Source organism: Mobula birostris, chromosome 2 (assembly GCF_030028105.1).
Source record: "Mobula birostris isolate sMobBir1 chromosome 2, sMobBir1.hap1, whole genome shotgun sequence".
In the NCBI taxonomy this organism is placed as follows: Eukaryota; Metazoa; Chordata; class Chondrichthyes; order Myliobatiformes; family Myliobatidae; genus Mobula; species Mobula birostris.
This window is the reverse complement of record NC_092371.1, coordinates 117,868,511-117,885,801: the sequence shown is the minus strand read 5'-3', so window position 1 is coordinate 117,885,801 and position 17,291 is coordinate 117,868,511.

Genomic DNA, 17,291 nt, shown 5'->3' with positions numbered 1-17,291 from the left:
TGCTTGAGGCTAGGCAGGAGGCTGGACTGTTCGAGCTTGAGGCTAGGCAGGAGGCTGGAGTCTTCGGGCTTGAGGCTAGGCAGGAGGCTGGAGTCTTCAGGCTTGAGGCTAGGCAGGAGGCTGAAGTCATCAGGCTTGTGACTAGGCAGGAGGCCTGAGCCTTCCGGCTTGAGGCTAGGCAGGAGGCTGGAGTCTTCGGGCTTGAGGCTTGGCAGGAGGCTGTAGTCTTCGGGCATGAGGCTTGGCAGGAGGCTGGAGTCTTCGGGCTTAAGGCTTGGCAGGATGCTGGAGTCTTTGATCTTGAGGCTAGGCAGGAGGCTGGAGTTGTCAGGCTTGAGGCTAAGCAGGAGGCTGGAGTCTTCGGGCTTGAGGCTTGCCAGGAGGCTGGAGTCTTCGGGCTTGAGGCTAGGCAGGAGGCTGGAGTTTTCGGGCTTGAGGCTTGGCAGGAGAGTGGAGTCTTCGGGCTTGAGTCTTGGCAGGAGTCTGCCGTCTTCAGGCTTGAAGCTTGGCAGGAGTCTGGATTCTTCGGGCTTGAAGCTTGGCAGGAGGCTGGAGTTTTCGGGCTTGAGGCTGGACAGGAGGCTGGAGTCTTCGGGCTTGAGGCTTGGCAGGCGGCTTGTGTCTTCGAGCTTGAGGCTAGGCAGGAGGCTGGGGTCTTCTGGCTTGAGGCTTGGCAGGAAGCTGGAGTCTTCAGGCTTGAGGCTTGGCAGGGGGCAGGAATCTTCGGCCTTGAAGCTCGGCAGGAGGCTGGAGTCTTCAGGCTTGAGGCTAGGGAGGAGGCTGGAGTCTTCGGGCCTGAGGCTTGGCAGGAGTCTGGAGTCTTCAGGCTTGAGGCTAGGCAGGAGGCTGGAGTCTTCGGGCTTGAGGCTTGGCAGGATGCTGGAGTCTTTGAGCTTGAGGCTAGGCAGGAGGCTGGAGTCGTCAGGCTTGAGGCTAGGCAGGAGGCTGAGGGTCTTCGGGCTTGAGTCTAGGCAGGAGGCTGGAGTCTTCGGGCTTGAGGCTAGGAAGGAGGCTGTAGTCGTCGGGCTGGAGGCTAGGCCGGAGGCTGGAGTCTTCGGTCTTGAGGCTAGGCAGGAGGCTGGAGGCTTCAGGGTTGAGGCGAGGCAGGAGGCTGGAGTCTTCAGGCTTGAGGCTAGGAAGGAGTCTGGAGTTTACAGGCTTGAGCCTAGGATAGAGGCTGGAGTCTTCAGGTTTGAGGCTAGGCAGGAGGCTGGAGTCTTCAGGCTTGAGGCTAGGCAGGAGGCTGGAATCTTCAGGCTTGAGGCTAGGCAGGAGGGTGGAGTCTTCAGGCTTGAGGCTAGGAAGGAGGCTGGAGTCTTTGATTTTGAGGCTAGGCAGGAGGCTGGAGTCGTCAGGCTTGAGGCTAAGCAGGAGGCTGGAGTCTTCGGGCTTGAGGCTAGGCAGGAGGCTGGAGTCTTCGGGCTTGAGGCTAGGCAGGAGGCTGGAGTCTTCGGGCTTGAGGCTTGGCAGGAGAGTGGAGTCTTCGGCTTGAGGCTTGGCAGGAGCCTGCAGTCTTCAGGCTTGAAGCGTGGCAGGAGTCTGGATTCTTCGGGCTTGAGGCTTGGCAGGAGGCTGGAGTTTTCGGGCTTGAGGCTGGACAGGAGGCTGGAGTCTTTGGGCTTGAGGCGTGGCAGGAGGCTGGATTCTTCGGGCTTGAGGCTTGGCAGGAGGCTGGAGTCTTCCGTCTTGAGGCTTGGCAGAAGGCTGGAGTCTTCCGCCTTGAGGCTTGGCAGGAGGCTGGTGTCTTCGAGCTTGAGGCTAGGCAGGAGGCTGGGGTCTTCTGGCTTGAGGCTTGGCAGGAAGCTGGAGTCTTCAGGCTTGAGGCTTGGCAGGGGGCAGGAATCTGCGGCCTTGAGGCTAGGCAGGAGGTTGGAGTCTTCAGGCTTGAGGCTAGGGAGGAGGCTGGAGTGTTCGGGCCTGAGGCTTGGCAGGAGTCTGGAGTTTTCAGGCTTCAGGCTTGGCAGGAGGCTGGAGTCTTCAGGCTTGAGGCTAGGCAGGAGGCTGGAGTCTTCGTGCTTGAGGCTTGGCAGGACGCTGGAGTCTTCGGGCTTGAGGCTTGGCTGGAAGCTGGAGTCTTCAGGCTTGTGGCTTGGCAGGAGGCTGGAGTCTTCGGGCTTGAGGCTTGGTAGGAGGCTGGAGTGTTCGGGCCTGAGGCTTGGCAGGAGTCTGGAGTCTTCAGGCTTGAGGCTAGGCAGGAGGCTGGCGTCTTCGGGCTTGAGGCTAGGCAGGAGGCTGGAGTCTTCAGGCTTGAGGCTAGGAAGGAGTCTGGAGTTTACAGGCTTGAGCCTAGCATAGAGGCTGGAGTCTTCAGGTTTGAGGCTAGGCAGGAGGCTGGAGTCTTCAGGCTTGAGGCTAGGCAGGAGGCTGGAATCTTCAGGCTTGAGGCTAGGCAGGAGGGTGGAGTCTTCAGGCTTGAGGCTAGGAAGGAGGCTGGAGTCTTTGATTTTGAGGCTAGGCAGGAGGCTGGAGTCGTCAGGCTTGAGGCTCGGCAGGAGGCTGGAGACTTCAGGCTTGAGGCTAGGCAGGAGGCTCGAGTCTTCAGGCTTGAGACTAGGCGGGAGGCCTGAGTCTTCGGGCTTGAGGCTAGGCAGGAGGCTGGAGTCTTCGGGCTTGAGGATTGGCAGGAGGCTGGAGTCTTCGAGTCTTCCGGCTTGAGGCTAGGCAGGAGGCTGGAGTCTTCGGGCTTGAGGCTTGGCAGGAGGCTGGAGTCTTCGGGCTTGAGGCTTGGCAGGAGGCTGGAGACTTCGAGTTTAAGCCTTGGCAGGATGCTGGAGTCTTTGAGCTTGAGGCTAGGCAGGAGGCTGGAGTCGTCAGGCTTGAGGCTAGGCAGGAGGCTGAGGGCCTTCGGGCTTGAGGCTAGGCAGGAGGCTGGAGGCTTCGGGCTTGAGGCTAGGAAGGAGGCTGTAGTCGTCGGGCTGGAGGCTAGGCCGGAGGCTGGAGTCTTCGGTCTTGAGGCTAGGCAGGAGGCTGGAGGCTTCAGGGTTGAGGCGAGGCAGGAGGCTGGAGTCTTCAGGCTTGAGGCTAGGAAGGAGTCTGGAGTTTAAAGGCTTGAGGCTAGGATAGAGGCTGGAGTCTTCAGGTTTGAGGCTAGGCAGGAGGCTGGAGTCTTCAGGCTTGAGGCTAGGCAGGAGGCTGGAATCTTCAGGCTTGAGGCTAGGCAGGAGGGTGGAGTCTTCAGGCATGAGGCTAGGAAGGAGGCTGGAGTCTTTGATCTTGAGGCTAGGCAGGAGGCTGGAGTCGTCAGGCTTGAGGCTAAGCAGGAGGCTGGAGTCTTCGGGCTTGAGGCTAGGCAGGAGGCTGGAGTCTTCGGGCTTGAGGCTTGGCAGGAGAGTGGAGTCTTCGGGCTTGAGGCTTGGCAGGAGTCTGCAGTCTTCAGGCTTGAAGCTTGGCAGGAGTCTGGATTCTTCGGGCTTGAGGCTTGGCAGGAGGCTGGAGTTTTCGGGCTTGAGGCTGGACAGGTGGCTGGAGTCTTTGGGCTTGAGGCGTGGCAGGAGGCTGGATTCTTCGGGCTTGAGGCTTGGCAGGAGGCTGGAGTCTTCCGTCTTGAGGCTTGGCAGAAGGCTGGAGTCTTCCGTCTTGAGGCTTGGCAGGAGGCTGGTGTCTTCGAGCTTGAGGCTAGGCAGGAGGCTGGGGTCTTCTGGCTTGAGGCTTGGCAGGAAGCTGGTGTCTTCAGGCTTGAGGCTTGGCAGGGGGCAGGAATCTTCGGCCTTGAGGCTAGGCAGGAGGCTGGAGTCTTCAGGCTTGAGGCTAGGGAGGAGGCTGGAGTGTTCGGGCCTGAGGCTTGGCAGGAGTCTGGAGTCTTCAGGCTTGAGGCTAGGCAGGAGGCTGGAGTCTTCGTGCTTGAGGCTTGGCAGGAGGCTGGAGTCTTCGGGCTTGAGGCTTGGCTGGAAGCTGGAGTCTTCAGGCTTGTGGCTTGGCAGGAGGCTGGAGTCTTCGGGCTTGAGGCTTGGCAGGAGGGTGGAGTCTTCGGGCTTGAGGCTTGGGTGGAAGCTGGAGTCTTCAGGCTTGTGGCTTGGCAGGAGGCTGGATTCTTCGGGCTTGAGGCTTGGTAGGAGGCTGGAGTCTTCGGGCTTGAGGCTAGAAGGAGACTGGAGTCGTCGGGCTTGAGGCTAGGCAGGAGGCTGGAGTCTTCGGGCTTGAGGCTAGGCAGGAGGCTGGAGTCTTCGGGCTTGAGGCTTGGCAGTAGAGTGGAGTCTTCGGGCTTGAGGCTTGGCAGGAGGCTGCAGTCTTCAGGCTTGAAGCTTGGCAGGAGTCTGGATTCTTCGGGCTTGAGGCTTGGCAGGAGGCTGGAGTTTTCGGGCTTGAGGCTGGACAGGAGGCTGGAATCTTTGGGTTTGAGGCGTGGCAGGAGGCTGGAGTCTTCCGTCTTGAGGCTTGGCAGGAGGCTGGAGTCTTCCGTCTTGAGGCTTGGCAGGAGGCTGGTGTTTTCGAGCTTGAGGCTAGGCAGGAGGCTGGGGTCTTCTGGCTTGAGGCTTGGCAGGAAGCTGGAGTCTTCAGGGTTGAGGCTTGGCAGGCTGCAGGAATCTTCGGTCTTGAGGCTAGGCAGGAGGCTGGAGTCTTCAGGCTTGAAGCTAGGGAGGAGGCTGGAGTGTTCGGGCCTGAGGCTTGGCAGGAGTCTGGAGTCTTCAGGCTTGAGGCTAGGCAGGAGGCTGGAGTCTTCGGGCTTGAGGCTTGGCAGGAGGCTGGAGTCTTCGGGCTTGAGGCTTGGCTGGAAGCTGGAGTCTTCAGGCTTGCGGCTTGGCAGGAGGCTGGAGTCTTCGGGCTTGAGGCTTGGTAGGAGGTTGGAGTCTTCGGGCTTGAGGCTAGGAAGGAGACTGGAGTCATCGGGCTTGAGGCTAGGCAGGAGGCTAGAGACTTCGGGCTTGAGGCTAGGCAGCAGGCTGGAGTCTTCGGGCTTGAGGCTAGGCAGGAGGCTGGAGTATTCGCGCTTGAGGCTAGAAAGGAGGCTGGAGTCATCGGGCTTGAGGCTAGGCAGGAGACTAGAGTCTTCGTGCTTGAGGCTAGGGAGGAGGCTGGACTCTTCGGGCTTTGGGGCTAGGCAGGAGGCTGGAGGCTTGAGGCTAGGCAGGAGGCTGGAGTCTTCAGGCTTGAAGCGAGGCTGGAGGCTGCAGTCTTCAGGTTTGTGGCTAGGCAGGAGGCTGGAAACTTCAGGCTTGAGGCTAGGAAGGAGTCTGGAGTCTTCAGGCTTGACGCTAGTCATTAGGCTGGAGTCTTCGGTCTTGAGGCTAGGCAGGAGGCTGGATTCTTCGGGTTTGAGGCTAGGCAGGAGGCTGGACTCTTCAGGCTTGAGGCTTGGCAGGAGGCTGTCGTCTTCGCGGTTGAGGCTACGCAGGAGGCTGGAGTCTTCGGGCTTGAAGCTAGGCAGTAGGCTGGAGTCTTTGGGTTTGAGGCTTGGCAGGAGGCTGGAGTCTTTGGGCTTAAGGCTCGGCAGGATGCTGGAGTCTTCGGTCTTGAGGCTAGGCAGGAGGCTGGAGGCTTCAGGGTTGAGGCGAGGCAGGAGGCTGGAGTCTTCAGGCTTGAGGCTAGGAAGGAGTCTGGAGTTTAAAGGCTTGAGGCTAGGATAGAGGCTGGAGTCTTCAGGTTTGAGGCTAGGCAGGAGGCTGGAGTCTTCAGGCTTGAGGCTAGGCAGGAGGCTGGAATCTTCAGGCTTGAGGCTAGGCAGGAGGGTGGAGTCTTCAGGCATGAGGCTAGGAAGGAGGCTGGAGTCTTTGATCTTGAGGCTAGGCAGGAGGCTGGAGTCGTCAGGCTTGAGGCTAAGCAGGAGGCTGGAGTCTTCGGGCTTGAGGCTAGGCAGGAGGCTGGAGTCTTCGGGCTTGAGGCTTGGCAGGAGAGTGGAGTCTTCGGGCTTGAGGCTTGGCAGGAGTCTGCAGTCTTCAGGCTTGAAGCTTGGCAGGAGTCTGGATTCTTCGGGCTTGAGGCTTGGCAGGAGGCTGGAGTTTTCGGGCTTGAGGCTGGACAGGTGGCTGGAGTCTTTGGGCTTGAGGCGTGGCAGGAGGCTGGATTCTTCGGGCTTGAGGCTTGGCAGGAGGCTGGAGTCTTCCGTCTTGAGGCTTGGCAGAAGGCTGGAGTCTTCCGTCTTGAGGCTTGGCAGGAGGCTGGTGTCTTCGAGCTTGAGGCTAGGCAGGAGGCTGGGGTCTTCTGGCTTGAGGCTTGGCAGGAAGCTGGTGTCTTCAGGCTTGAGGCTTGGCAGGGGGCAGGAATCTTCGGCCTTGAGGCTAGGCAGGAGGCTGGAGTCTTCAGGCTTGAGGCTAGGGAGGAGGCTGGAGTGTTCGGGCCTGAGGCTTGGCAGGAGTCTGGAGTCTTCAGGCTTGAGGCTAGGCAGGAGGCTGGAGTCTTCGTGCTTGAGGCTTGGCAGGAGGCTGGAGTCTTCGGGCTTGAGGCTTGGCTGGAAGCTGGAGTCTTCAGGCTTGTGGCTTGGCAGGAGGCTGGAGTCTTCGGGCTTGAGGCTTGGCAGGAGGGTGGAGTCTTCGGGCTTGAGGCTTGGGTGGAAGCTGGAGTCTTCAGGCTTGTGGCTTGGCAGGAGGCTGGATTCTTCGGGCTTGAGGCTTGGTAGGAGGCTGGAGTCTTCGGGCTTGAGGCTAGAAGGAGACTGGAGTCGTCGGGCTTGAGGCTAGGCAGGAGGCTGGAGTCTTCGGGCTTGAGGCTAGGCAGGAGGCTGGAGTCTTCGGGCTTGAGGCTTGGCAGTAGAGTGGAGTCTTCGGGCTTGAGGCTTGGCAGGAGGCTGCAGTCTTCAGGCTTGAAGCTTGGCAGGAGTCTGGATTCTTCGGGCTTGAGGCTTGGCAGGAGGCTGGAGTTTTCGGGCTTGAGGCTGGACAGGAGGCTGGAATCTTTGGGTTTGAGGCGTGGCAGGAGGCTGGAGTCTTCCGTCTTGAGGCTTGGCAGGAGGCTGGAGTCTTCCGTCTTGAGGCTTGGCAGGAGGCTGGTGTTTTCGAGCTTGAGGCTAGGCAGGAGGCTGGGGTCTTCTGGCTTGAGGCTTGGCAGGAAGCTGGAGTCTTCAGGGTTGAGGCTTGGCAGGCTGCAGGAATCTTCGGTCTTGAGGCTAGGCAGGAGGCTGGAGTCTTCAGGCTTGAAGCTAGGGAGGAGGCTGGAGTGTTCGGGCCTGAGGCTTGGCAGGAGTCTGGAGTCTTCAGGCTTGAGGCTAGGCAGGAGGCTGGAGTCTTCGGGCTTGAGGCTTGGCAGGAGGCTGGAGTCTTCGGGCTTGAGGCTTGGCTGGAAGCTGGAGTCTTCAGGCTTGCGGCTTGGCAGGAGGCTGGAGTCTTCGGGCTTGAGGCTTGGTAGGAGGTTGGAGTCTTCGGGCTTGAGGCTAGGAAGGAGACTGGAGTCATCGGGCTTGAGGCTAGGCAGGAGGCTAGAGACTTCGGGCTTGAGGCTAGGCAGCAGGCTGGAGTCTTCGGGCTTGAGGCTAGGCAGGAGGCTGGAGTATTCGCGCTTGAGGCTAGAAAGGAGGCTGGAGTCATCGGGCTTGAGGCTAGGCAGGAGACTAGAGTCTTCGTGCTTGAGGCTAGGGAGGAGGCTGGACTCTTCGGGCTTTGGGGCTAGGCAGGAGGCTGGAGGCTTGAGGCTAGGCAGGAGGCTGGAGTCTTCAGGCTTGAAGCGAGGCTGGAGGCTGCAGTCTTCAGGTTTGTGGCTAGGCAGGAGGCTGGAAACTTCAGGCTTGAGGCTAGGAAGGAGTCTGGAGTCTTCAGGCTTGACGCTAGTCATTAGGCTGGAGTCTTCGGTCTTGAGGCTAGGCAGGAGGCTGGATTCTTCGGGTTTGAGGCTAGGCAGGAGGCTGGACTCTTCAGGCTTGAGGCTTGGCAGGAGGCTGTCGTCTTCGCGGTTGAGGCTACGCAGGAGGCTGGAGTCTTCGGGCTTGAAGCTAGGCAGTAGGCTGGAGTCTTTGGGTTTGAGGCTTGGCAGGAGGCTGGAGTCTTTGGGCTTAAGGCTCGGCAGGATGCTGGAGTCTTTGGGCTTGAGGCTAGGCAGGAGGCTGGCGTCTTCGGGCTTGAGGCTAGGCAGGAGGCTGGGGTCTTCGTGCTTGAGGCTAGGCAGGAGGCTGGACTGTTCGAGCTTGAGGCTAGGCAGGAGGCTGGAGTCTTCGGGCTTGAGGCTAGGCAGGAGGCTGGAGTCTTCAGGCTTGAGGCTAGGCAGGAGGCTGAAGTCTTCAGGCTTGTGACTAGGCAGGAGGCCTGAGCCTTCCGGCTTGAGGCTAGGCAGGAGGCTGGAGTCTTCGGGCTTGAGGCTTGGCAGGAGGCTGTAGTCTTCGGGCATGAGGCTTGGCAGGAGGCTGGAGTCTTCGGGCTTAAGGCTTGGCAGGATGCTGGAGTCTTTGATCTTGAGGCTAGGCAGGAGGCTGGAGTTGTCAGGCTTGAGGCTAAGCAGGAGGCTGGAGTCTTCGGGCTTGAGGCTTGGCAGGAGGCTGGAGTCTTCGGGCTTGAGGCTAGGCAGGAGGCTGCAGTTTTCGGGCTTGAGGCTTGGCAGGAGAGTGGAGTCTTCGGGCTTGAGTCTTGGCAGGAGTCTGCCGTCTTCAGGCTTGAAGCTTGGCAGGAGTCTGGATTCTTCGGGCTTGAAGCTTGGCAGGAGGCTGGAGTTTTCGGGCTTGAGGCTGGACAGGAGGCTGGAGTCTTCGGGCTTGAGGCTTGGCAGGAGGCTGGAGTCTTCCGTCTTGAGGCTTTGCAGGAGGCTGGAGTCTTCCGTATGAGGCTTGGCAGGCGGCTTGTGTCTTCGAGCTTGAGGCTAGGCAGGAGGCTGGGGTCTTCTGGCTTGAGGCTTGGCAGGAAGCTGGAGTCTTCAGGCTTGAGGCTTGGCAGGGGGCAGGAATCTTCGGCCTTGAAGCTCGGCAGGAGGCTGGAGTCTTCAGGCTTGAGGCTAGGGAGGAGGCTGGAGTCTTCGGGCCTGAGGCTTGGCAGGAGTCTGGAGTCTTCAGGCTTGAGGCTAGGCAGGAGACTGGAGTCTTCGGGCTTGAGGCTTGGCAGGATGCTGGAGTCTTTGAGCTTGAGGCTAGGCAGGAGGCTGGAGTCGTCAGGCTTGAGGCTAGGCAGGAGGCTGAGGGTCTTCGGGCTTGAGGCTAGGCAGGAGGCTGGAGTCTTCGGGCTTGAGGCTAGGCAGGAAGCTGGAGGCTTCAGGGTTGAGGCGAGGCAGGAGGCTGGAGTCTTCGGGCTTGAGGCTAGGCAGGAGGCTGGAGGATTCAGGGTTGAGGCGAGGCAGGAGGCTGGAGCCTTCAGGCTTGAGGCTAGGAAGGAGTCTGGAGTTTACAGGCTTGAGCCTAGGATAGAGGCTGGAGTCTTCAGGTTTGAGGCTAGGCAGGAGGCTGGAGTCTTCAGGCTTGAGGCTAGGCAGGAGGCTGGAATCTTCAGGCTTGAGGCTAGGCAGGAGGGTGGAGTCTTCAGGCTTGAGGCTAGGAAGGAGGCTGGAGTCTTTGATTTTGAGGCTAGGCAGGAGGCTGGAGTCGTCAGGCTTGAGGCTAAGCAGGAGGCTGGAGTCTTCAGGCTTGAGGCTAGGAAGGAATCTGGAGTTTACAGGCTTGAGCCTAGGATAGAGGCTGGAGTCTTCAGGTTTGAGGCTAGGCAGGAGGCTGGAATCTTCAGGCTTGAGGCTAGGCAGGAGGCTGGAATCTTCAGGCTTGAGGCTAGGCAGGATGGTGGAGTCTTCAGGCTTGAGGCTAGGAAGGAGGCTGGAGTCTTTGATTTTAAGGCTAGGCAGGAGGCTGGAGTCGTCAGGCTTGAGGCTAAGCAGGAGGCTGGAGTCTTCGGGCTTGAGGCTAGGCAGGAGGCTGGAGTCTTCGGGCTTGAGGCTAGGCAGGAGGCTGGAGTCTTCGGGCTTGAGGCTTGGCAGGAGAGTGGAGTCTTCGGGCTTGAGGCTTGGCAGGAGCCTGCAGTCTTCAGGCTTGAAGCGTGGCAGGTGTCTGGATTCTTCGGCCTTGAGGCTTGGCAGGAGGCTGGAGTTTTCGGGCTTGAGGCTGGACAGGAGGCTGGAGTCTTTGGGCTTGAGGCGTGGCAGGAGGCTGGATTCTTCGGGCTTGAGGCTTGGCAGGAGGCTGGAGTCTTCCGTCTTGAGGCTTGGCAGAAGGCTGGAGTCTTCCGCCTTGAGGCTTGGCAGGAGGCTGGTGTCCTCGAGCTTGAGGCTAGGCAGAAGGCTGGGGTCTTCTGGCTTGAGGCTTGGCAGGAAGCTGGAGTCTTCAGGCTTGAGGCTTGGCAGGGGGCAGGAATCTTCGGCCTTGAGGCTAGGCAGGAGGCTGGAGTCTTCAGGCTTGAGGCTAGGGAGGAGGCTGGAGTGTTCGGGCCTGAGGCTTGGCAGGAGTCTGGAGTTTTCAGGCTTGAGGCTAGGCAGGAGGCTGGAGTCTTCGTGCTTGAGGCTTGGCAGGACGCTGGAGTCTTCGGGCTTGAGGCTTGGCTGGAAGCTGGAGTCTTCAGGCTTGTGGCTTGGCAGGAGACTGGAGTCTTCCGCCTTGAGGCTTGGCAGGAGGCTGGTGTCTTCAAGCTTGAGGCTAGGCAGAAGGCTGGGGTCTTCTGGCTTGAGGCTTGGCAGGAAGCTGGAGTCTTCAGGCTTGAGGCTTGGCAGGGGGCAGGAATCTTCGGCCTTGAGGCAAGGCAGGAGGCTGGAGTCTTCAGGCTTGAGGCTAGGGAGGAGGCTGGAGTGTTCGGGCCTGAGGCTTGGCAGGAGTCTGGAGTTTTCAGGCTTGAGGCTAGGCAGGAGGCTGGAGTCTTCGTGCTTGAGGCTTGGCAGGACGCTGGAGTCTTCGGGCTTGAGGCTTGGCTGGAAGCTGGAGTCTTCAGGCTTGTGGCTTGGCAGGAGGCTGGAGTCTTCGGGCTTGAGGCTTGGTAGGAGGCTGGAGTGTTCGGGCCTGAGGCTTGGCAGGAGTCTGGAGTCTTCAGGCTTGAGGCTAGGCAGGAGGCTGGAGTCTTCGGGCTTGAGGCTTGGCAGGAGGCTGGACTCTTCGGGCTTGAGGCTTGGCTTGAAGCTGGAGTCTTCAGGCTTGTGGCTTGGCAGGAGGCTGGATTCTTCGGGCTTGAGGCTTGGTAGGAGGCTGGAGTCTTCGGGCTTGAGGCTAGGAAGGAGACTGGAGTCGTCGGGCTTGAGGCTAGGCAGGAGGCTGGAGTCTTCGGGCTTGAGGCTAGGCAGGAGGCTGGAGTTTTCGGTCTTGAGGCTAGGCAGGAGGCTGGAGTCTTCGGGCTTGAGGCTTGGCAGTAGAGTGGAGTCTTCGGGCTTGAGGCTTCGCAGGAGGCTGCAGTCTTCAGGCTTGAAGCTTGGCAGGAGTCTGGATTCTTCGGGCTTGAGGCTTGGCAGGATGCTGGAGTTTTCGGGCTTGAGGCTGGACAGGAGGCTGGAGTCTTTGGGCTTGAGCCGTGGCAGGAGGCTGGAGTCTTCCGTCTTGAGGTTTGGCGGGAGGCTGGAGTCTTCCGTCTTGAGGCTTGGCAGGAGGCTGGTGTTTTCGAGCTTGAGGCTAGGCAGGAGGCTGGGGTCTTCTATCTTGAGGCTTGGCAGGAAGCTGGAGTCTTGAGGCTTGAGGCTTGGCAGGGGGCAGGAATCTTCGGTCTTGAGGCTAGGCAGGAGGCTGGAGTCTTGAGGCTGGAAGCTAGGGAGGAGGCTGGAGTGTTCGCGCCTGAGGCTTGGCAGGAGTCTGGAGTCTTCAGGCTTGAGGCTAGGCAGGAGGCTGGAGTCTTCGGGCTTGAGGCTTGGCAGGAGGCTGGAGTCTTCGGGCTTGAGGCTTGGCTGGAAGCTGGAGTCTTCAGGCTTGCGGCTTGGCACGAGGCTGGAGTCTTCGGGCTTGAGGCTTGGTAGGACGCTGGAGTCTTCGGGCTTGAGGCTAGGAAGGAGACTGGAGTCATCGGGCTTGAGGCTAGGCAGGAGGCTGGAGACTTCGGGCTTGAGGCTAGGCAGCAGGCTGGAGTCTTCGGGCTTGAGGCTAGGCAGGAGGCTGGAGTATTCGCGCTTGAGGCTAGAAAGGAGGCTGGAGTCATCGGGCTTGAGGCTAGGCAGGAGGCTGGAGTCTTCGTGCTTGAGGCTAGGGAGGAGGCTGGACTCATCGGGCTTTGGGGCTAGGCAGGACGCTGGAGGCTTGAGGCTAGGCAGGAGGCTGGAGTCTTCAGGCTTGAAGCGAGGCTGGAGGCTGCAGTCTTCAGGTTTATGGCTAGGCAGGAGGCTGGACTCTTCAGGCTTGAGGCTTGGCAGGAGGCTGTCGTCTTCGCGGTTGAGGCTACGCAGGAGGCTGGAGTCTTCGGGCTTGAGGCTAGGCAGGAGTCTGGATTCTTCGGGCTTGAAGCTTGGCAGGAGGCTGGAGTTTTCGGGCTTGAGGCTGGACAGGAGGCTGGAGTCTTCGGGCTTGAGGCTTGGCAGGAGGCTGGAGTCTTCCGTCTTGAGGCTTTGCAGGAGGCTGGAGTCTTCCGTCTTGAGGCTTGGCAGGCGGCTTGTGTCTTCGAGCTTGAGGCTAGGCAGGAGGCTGGGGTCTTCTGGCTTGAGGCTTGGCAGGAAGCTGGAGTCTTCAGGCTTGAGGCTTGGCAGGGGGCAGGAATCTTCGGCCTTGAAGCTCGGCAGGAGGCTGGTGTCTTCAGGCTTGAGGCTAGGGAGGAGGCTGGAGTGTTCGGGCCTGAGGCTTGGCAGGAGTCTGGAGTCTTCAGGCTTGAGGCTAGGCAGGAGGCTGGAGTCTTCGGGCTTGAGGCTTGGCAGGATGCTGGAGTCTTTGAGCTTGAGGCTAGGCAGGAGGCTGGAGTCGTCAGGCTTGAGGCTAGGCAGGAGGCTGAGGGTCTTCGGGCTTGAGGCTAGGCAGGAGGCTGGAGTCTTCGGGCTTGAGGCTAGGAAGGAGGCTGTAGTCGTCGGGCTGGAGGCTAGGCCGGAGGCTGGAGTCTTCGGTCTTGAGGCTAGGCAGGAGGCTGGAGGCTTCAGGGTTGAGGCGAGGCAGGGGGCTGGAGTCTTCAGGCTTGAGGCTAGGAAGGAGTCTGGAGTTTACAGGCTTGAGCCTAGGATAGAGGCTGGAGTCTTCAGGTTTGAGGCTAGGCAGGAGGCTGGAGTCTTCAGGCTTGAGGCTAGGCAGGAGGCTGGAATCTTCAGGCTTGAGGCTAGGCAGGAGGGTGGAGTCTTCAGGCTTGAGGCTAGGAAGGAGGCTGGAGTCTTTGTTTTTGAGGCTGGGCAGGAGGCTGGAGTCGTCAGGCTTGAGGCTAAGCAGGAGGCTGGAGTCTTCGGGCTTGAGGCTAGGCAGGAGGCTGGAGTCTTCGGGCTTGAGGCTAGGCAGGAGGCTGGAGTCTTCGGGCTTGAGGCTTGGCAGGAGAGTGGAGTCTTCGGGCTTGAGGCTTGGCAGGAGCCTGCAGTCTTCAGGCTTGAGGCGTGGCAGGAGTCTGGATTCTTCGGGCTTGAGGCTTGGCAGGAGGCTGGAGTTTTCGGGCTTGAGGCTGGACAGGAGGCTGGAGTCTTTGGGCTTGAGGCGTGGCAGGAGGCTGGATTCTTCGGGCTTGAGGCTTGGCAGGAGGCTGGAGTCTTCCGTCTTGAGGCTTGGCAGAAGGCTGGAGTCTTCCGCCTTGAGGCTTGGCAGGAGGCTGGTGTCTTCGAGCTTGAGGCTAGGCAGGAGGCTGGTGTCTTCTGGCTTGAGGCTTGGCAGGAAGCTGGAGTCTTCGGGCTTGAGGCTTGGCAGGGGACAGGAATCTTCGGCCTTGAGGCTAGGCAGGAGGCTGGAGTCTTCAGGCTTGAGGCTAGGCAGGAGGCTGGAGTCTTCGTGCTTGAGGCTTGGCAGGACGCTGGAGTCTTCGGGCTTGAGGCTTGGCTGGAAGCTGGAGTCTTCAGGCTTGTGGCTTGGCAGGAGGCTGGAGTCTTCGGGCTTGAGGCTTGGTAGGAGGCTGGAGTGTTCGGGCCTGAGGCTTGGCAGGAGTCTGGAGTCTTCAGGCTTGAGGCTAGGCAGGAGGCTGGCGTCTTCGGGCTTGAGGCTAGGTAGGAGGCTGGAGTCTTCAGGCTTGAGGCTAGGAAGGAGTCTGGAGTTTACAGGCTTGAGCCTAGGATAGAGGCTGGAGTCTTCAGGTTTGAGGCTAGGCAGGAGGCTGGAGTCTTCAGGCTTGAGGCTAGGCAGGAGGCTGGAATCTTCAGGCTTGAGGCTAGGCAGGAGGGTGGAGTCTTCAGGCTTGAGGCTAGGAAGGAGGCTGGAGTCTTTGATTTCGAGGCTAGGCAGGAGGCTGGAGTCGTCAGGCTTGAGGCTAGGCAGGAGGCTGGAGTCTTCGGGCTTGAGGCTAGGCAGGAGGCTGGAGTCTTCAGGCTTGAGGCTAGGCAGGAGGCTCGAGTCTTCAGGCTTGAGACTAGGCGGGAGGCCTGAGTCTTCGGGCTTGAGGCTAGGCAGGAGGCTGGAGTCTTCGGGCTTGAGGATTGGCAGGAGGCTGGAGTCTTCGAGTCTTCCGGCTTGAGGCTAGGCAGGAGGCTGGAGTCTTCGGGCTTGAGGCTTGGCAGGAGGCTGGAGTCTTCGGGCTTGAGGCTTGGCAGGAGGCTGGAGACTTCGGGTTTAAGGCTTGGCAGGATGCTGGAGTCTTTGAGCTTGAGGCTAGGCAGGAGGCTGGAGTTGTCAGGCTTGAGGCTAGGCAGGAGGCTGAGGGTCTTCGGGCTTGAGGCTAGGCAGGAGGCTGGAGTCTTCGGGCTTGAGGCTAGGAAGGAGGCTGTAGTCGTCGGGCTGGAGGCTAGGCCGGAGGCTGGAGTCTTCGGTCTTGAGGCTAGGCAGGAGGCTGGAGGCTTCAGGGTTGAGGCGAGGCAGGAGGCTGGAGTCTTCAGGCTTGAGGCTAGGAAGGAGTCTGGAATTTAAAGGCTTGAGGCTAGGATAGAGGCTGGAGTCTTCAGGTTTGAGGCTAGGCAGGAGGCTGGAGTCTTCAGGCTTGAGGCTAGGGAGGAGGCTGGAATCTTCAGGCTTGAGGCTAGGCAGGAGGGTGGAATCTTCAGGCATGAGGCTAGGAAGGAGGCTGGAGTCTTTGATCTTGAGGCTAGGCAGGAGGCTGGAGTCGTCAGGCTTGATGCTAAGCAGGAGGCTGGAGTCTTCGGGCTTGAGGCTAGGCAGGAGGCTGGAGTCTTCGGGCTTGAGGCTTGGCAGGAGAGTGGAGTCTTCGGGCTTGAGGCTTGGCAGGAGCCTGCAGTCTTCAGGCTTGAAGCTTGGCAGGAGTCTGGAGTCTTCGGGCTTGAGGCTTGGCAGGAGGCTGGAGTTTTCGGTCTTGAGGCTGGACAGGAGGCTGGAGTCTTTGGGCTTGACGCGTGGCAGGAGGCTGGATTCTTCGGGCTTGAGGCTTGGCAGGAGGCTGGAGTCTTCCCTCTTGAGGCTTGGCAGAAGGCTGGAGTCTTCCGTCTTGAGGCTTGGCAGGAGGCTGGTGTCTTCGAGCTTGAGGCTAGGCAGGAGGCTGGGGTCTTCTGGCTTGAGGCTTGGCAGGAAGCTGGAGTCTTCAGGCTTGAGGCTTGGCAGGGGGCAGGAATCTTCGGCCTTGAGGCTAGGCAGGAGGCTGGAGTATTCAGGCTTGAGGCTAGGGAGGAGGCTGGAGTGTTCGGGCCTGAGGCTTGGCAGGAGGCTGGAGTCTTCGGGCTTGAGGCTTGGCTGGAAGCTGGAGTCTTCAGGCTTGTGGCTTGGCAGGAGGCTGGAGTCTTCGGGCTTGAGGCTTGTAGGAGGCTGGAGTGTTCGGGCCTGAGGCTTGGCAGGAGTCTGGAGTCTTCAGGCTTGAGGCTAGGCAAGAGGCTGGAGTCTTCGGGCTTGAGGCTTGGCAGGAGGCTGGAGTCTTCGGGCTTGGGGCTTGGGTGGAAGCTGGAGTCTTCAGGCTTGTGGCTTGGCAGGAGGCTGGATTCTTCGGGCTTGAGGCTTGGTAGGAGGCTGGAGTCTTCGGGCTTGAGGCTAGAAGGAGACTGGAGTCGTCGGGCTTGAGGCTAGGCAGGAGGCTGGAGTCTTCGGGCTTGAGGCTAGGCAGGAGGCTGGGAGTCTTCGGGCTTGAGGCTTGGCAGTAGAGTGGAGTCTTCGGGCTTGAGGCTTGGCAGGAGGCTGGAGTCTTCGGGCTTGAGGCTTGGCAGGAGGCTGGAGTCTTCGGGCTTGAGGCTTGGCTGGAAGCTGGAGTCTTCAGGCTTGCGGCTTGGCACGAGGCTGGAGTCTTCGGGCTTGAGGCTTGGTAGGACGCTGGAGTCTCGGGCTTGAGGCTAGAAAGGAGGCTGGAGTCATCGGGCTTGAGGCTAGGCAGGAGGCTGGAGTCTTCGTGCTTGAGGCTAGGGAGGAGGCTGGACTCATTGGGCTTTGGGGCTAGGCAGGAGGCTGGAGGCTTGAGGCTAGGCAGGAGGCTGGAGTCTTCAGGCTTGAAGCGAGGCTGGAGGCTGCAGTCTTCAGGTTTATGGCTAGGCAGGAGGCTGGACTCTTCAGGCTTGAGGCTTGGCAGGAGGCTGTCGTCTTCGCGGTTGAGGCTACGCAGGAGGCTGGAGTCTTCGGGCTTGAGGCTAGGCAGGAGTCTGGATTCTTCGGGCTTGAAGCTTGGCAGGAGGCTGGAGTTTTCGGGCTTGAGGCTGGACAGGAGGCTGGAGTCTTCGGGCTTGAGGCTTGGCTGAGGCTGGAGTCTTCCGTCTTGAGGCTTTGCAGGAGGCTGGAGTCTTCCGTCTTGAGGCTTGGCAGGCGGCTTGTGTCTTCGAGCTTGAGGCTAGGCAGGAGGCTGGGGTCTTCTGGCTTGAGGCTTGGCAGGAAGCTGGAGTCTTCAGGCTTGAGGCCTTGGCAGGGGGCAGGAATCTTCGGCCTTGAAGCTCGGCAGGAGGCTGGTGTCTTCAGGCTTGAGGCTAGGGAGGAGGCTGGAGTGTTCGGGCCTGAGGCTTGGCAGGAGTCTGGAGTCTTCAGGCTTGAGGCTAGGCAGGAGGCTGGAGTCTTCGGGCTTGAGGCTTGGTAGGATGCTGGAGTCTTTGAGCTTGAGGCTAGGCAGGAGGCTGGAGTCGTCAGGCTTGAGGCTAGGCAGGAGGCTGAGGGTCTTCGGGCTTGAGGCTAGGCAGGAGGCTGGAGTCTTCGGGCTTGAGGCTAGGAAGGAGGGCTGTAGTCGTCGGGCTGGAGGCTAGGCCGGAGGCTGGAGTCTTCGGTCTTGAGGCTAGGCAGGAGGCTGGAGGCTTCAGGGTTGAGGCGAGGCAGGGGGCTGGAGTCTTCAGGCTTGAGGCTAGGAAGGAGTCTGGAGTTTACAGGCTTGAGCCTAGGATAGAGGCTGGAGTCTTCAGGTTTGAGGCTAGGCAGGAGGCTGGAGTCTTCAGGCTTGAGGCTAGGCAGGAGGCTGGAATCTTCAGGCTTGAGGCTAGGCAGGAGGGTGGAGTCTTCAGGCTTGAGGCTAGGAAGGAGGCTGGAGTCTTTGTTTTTG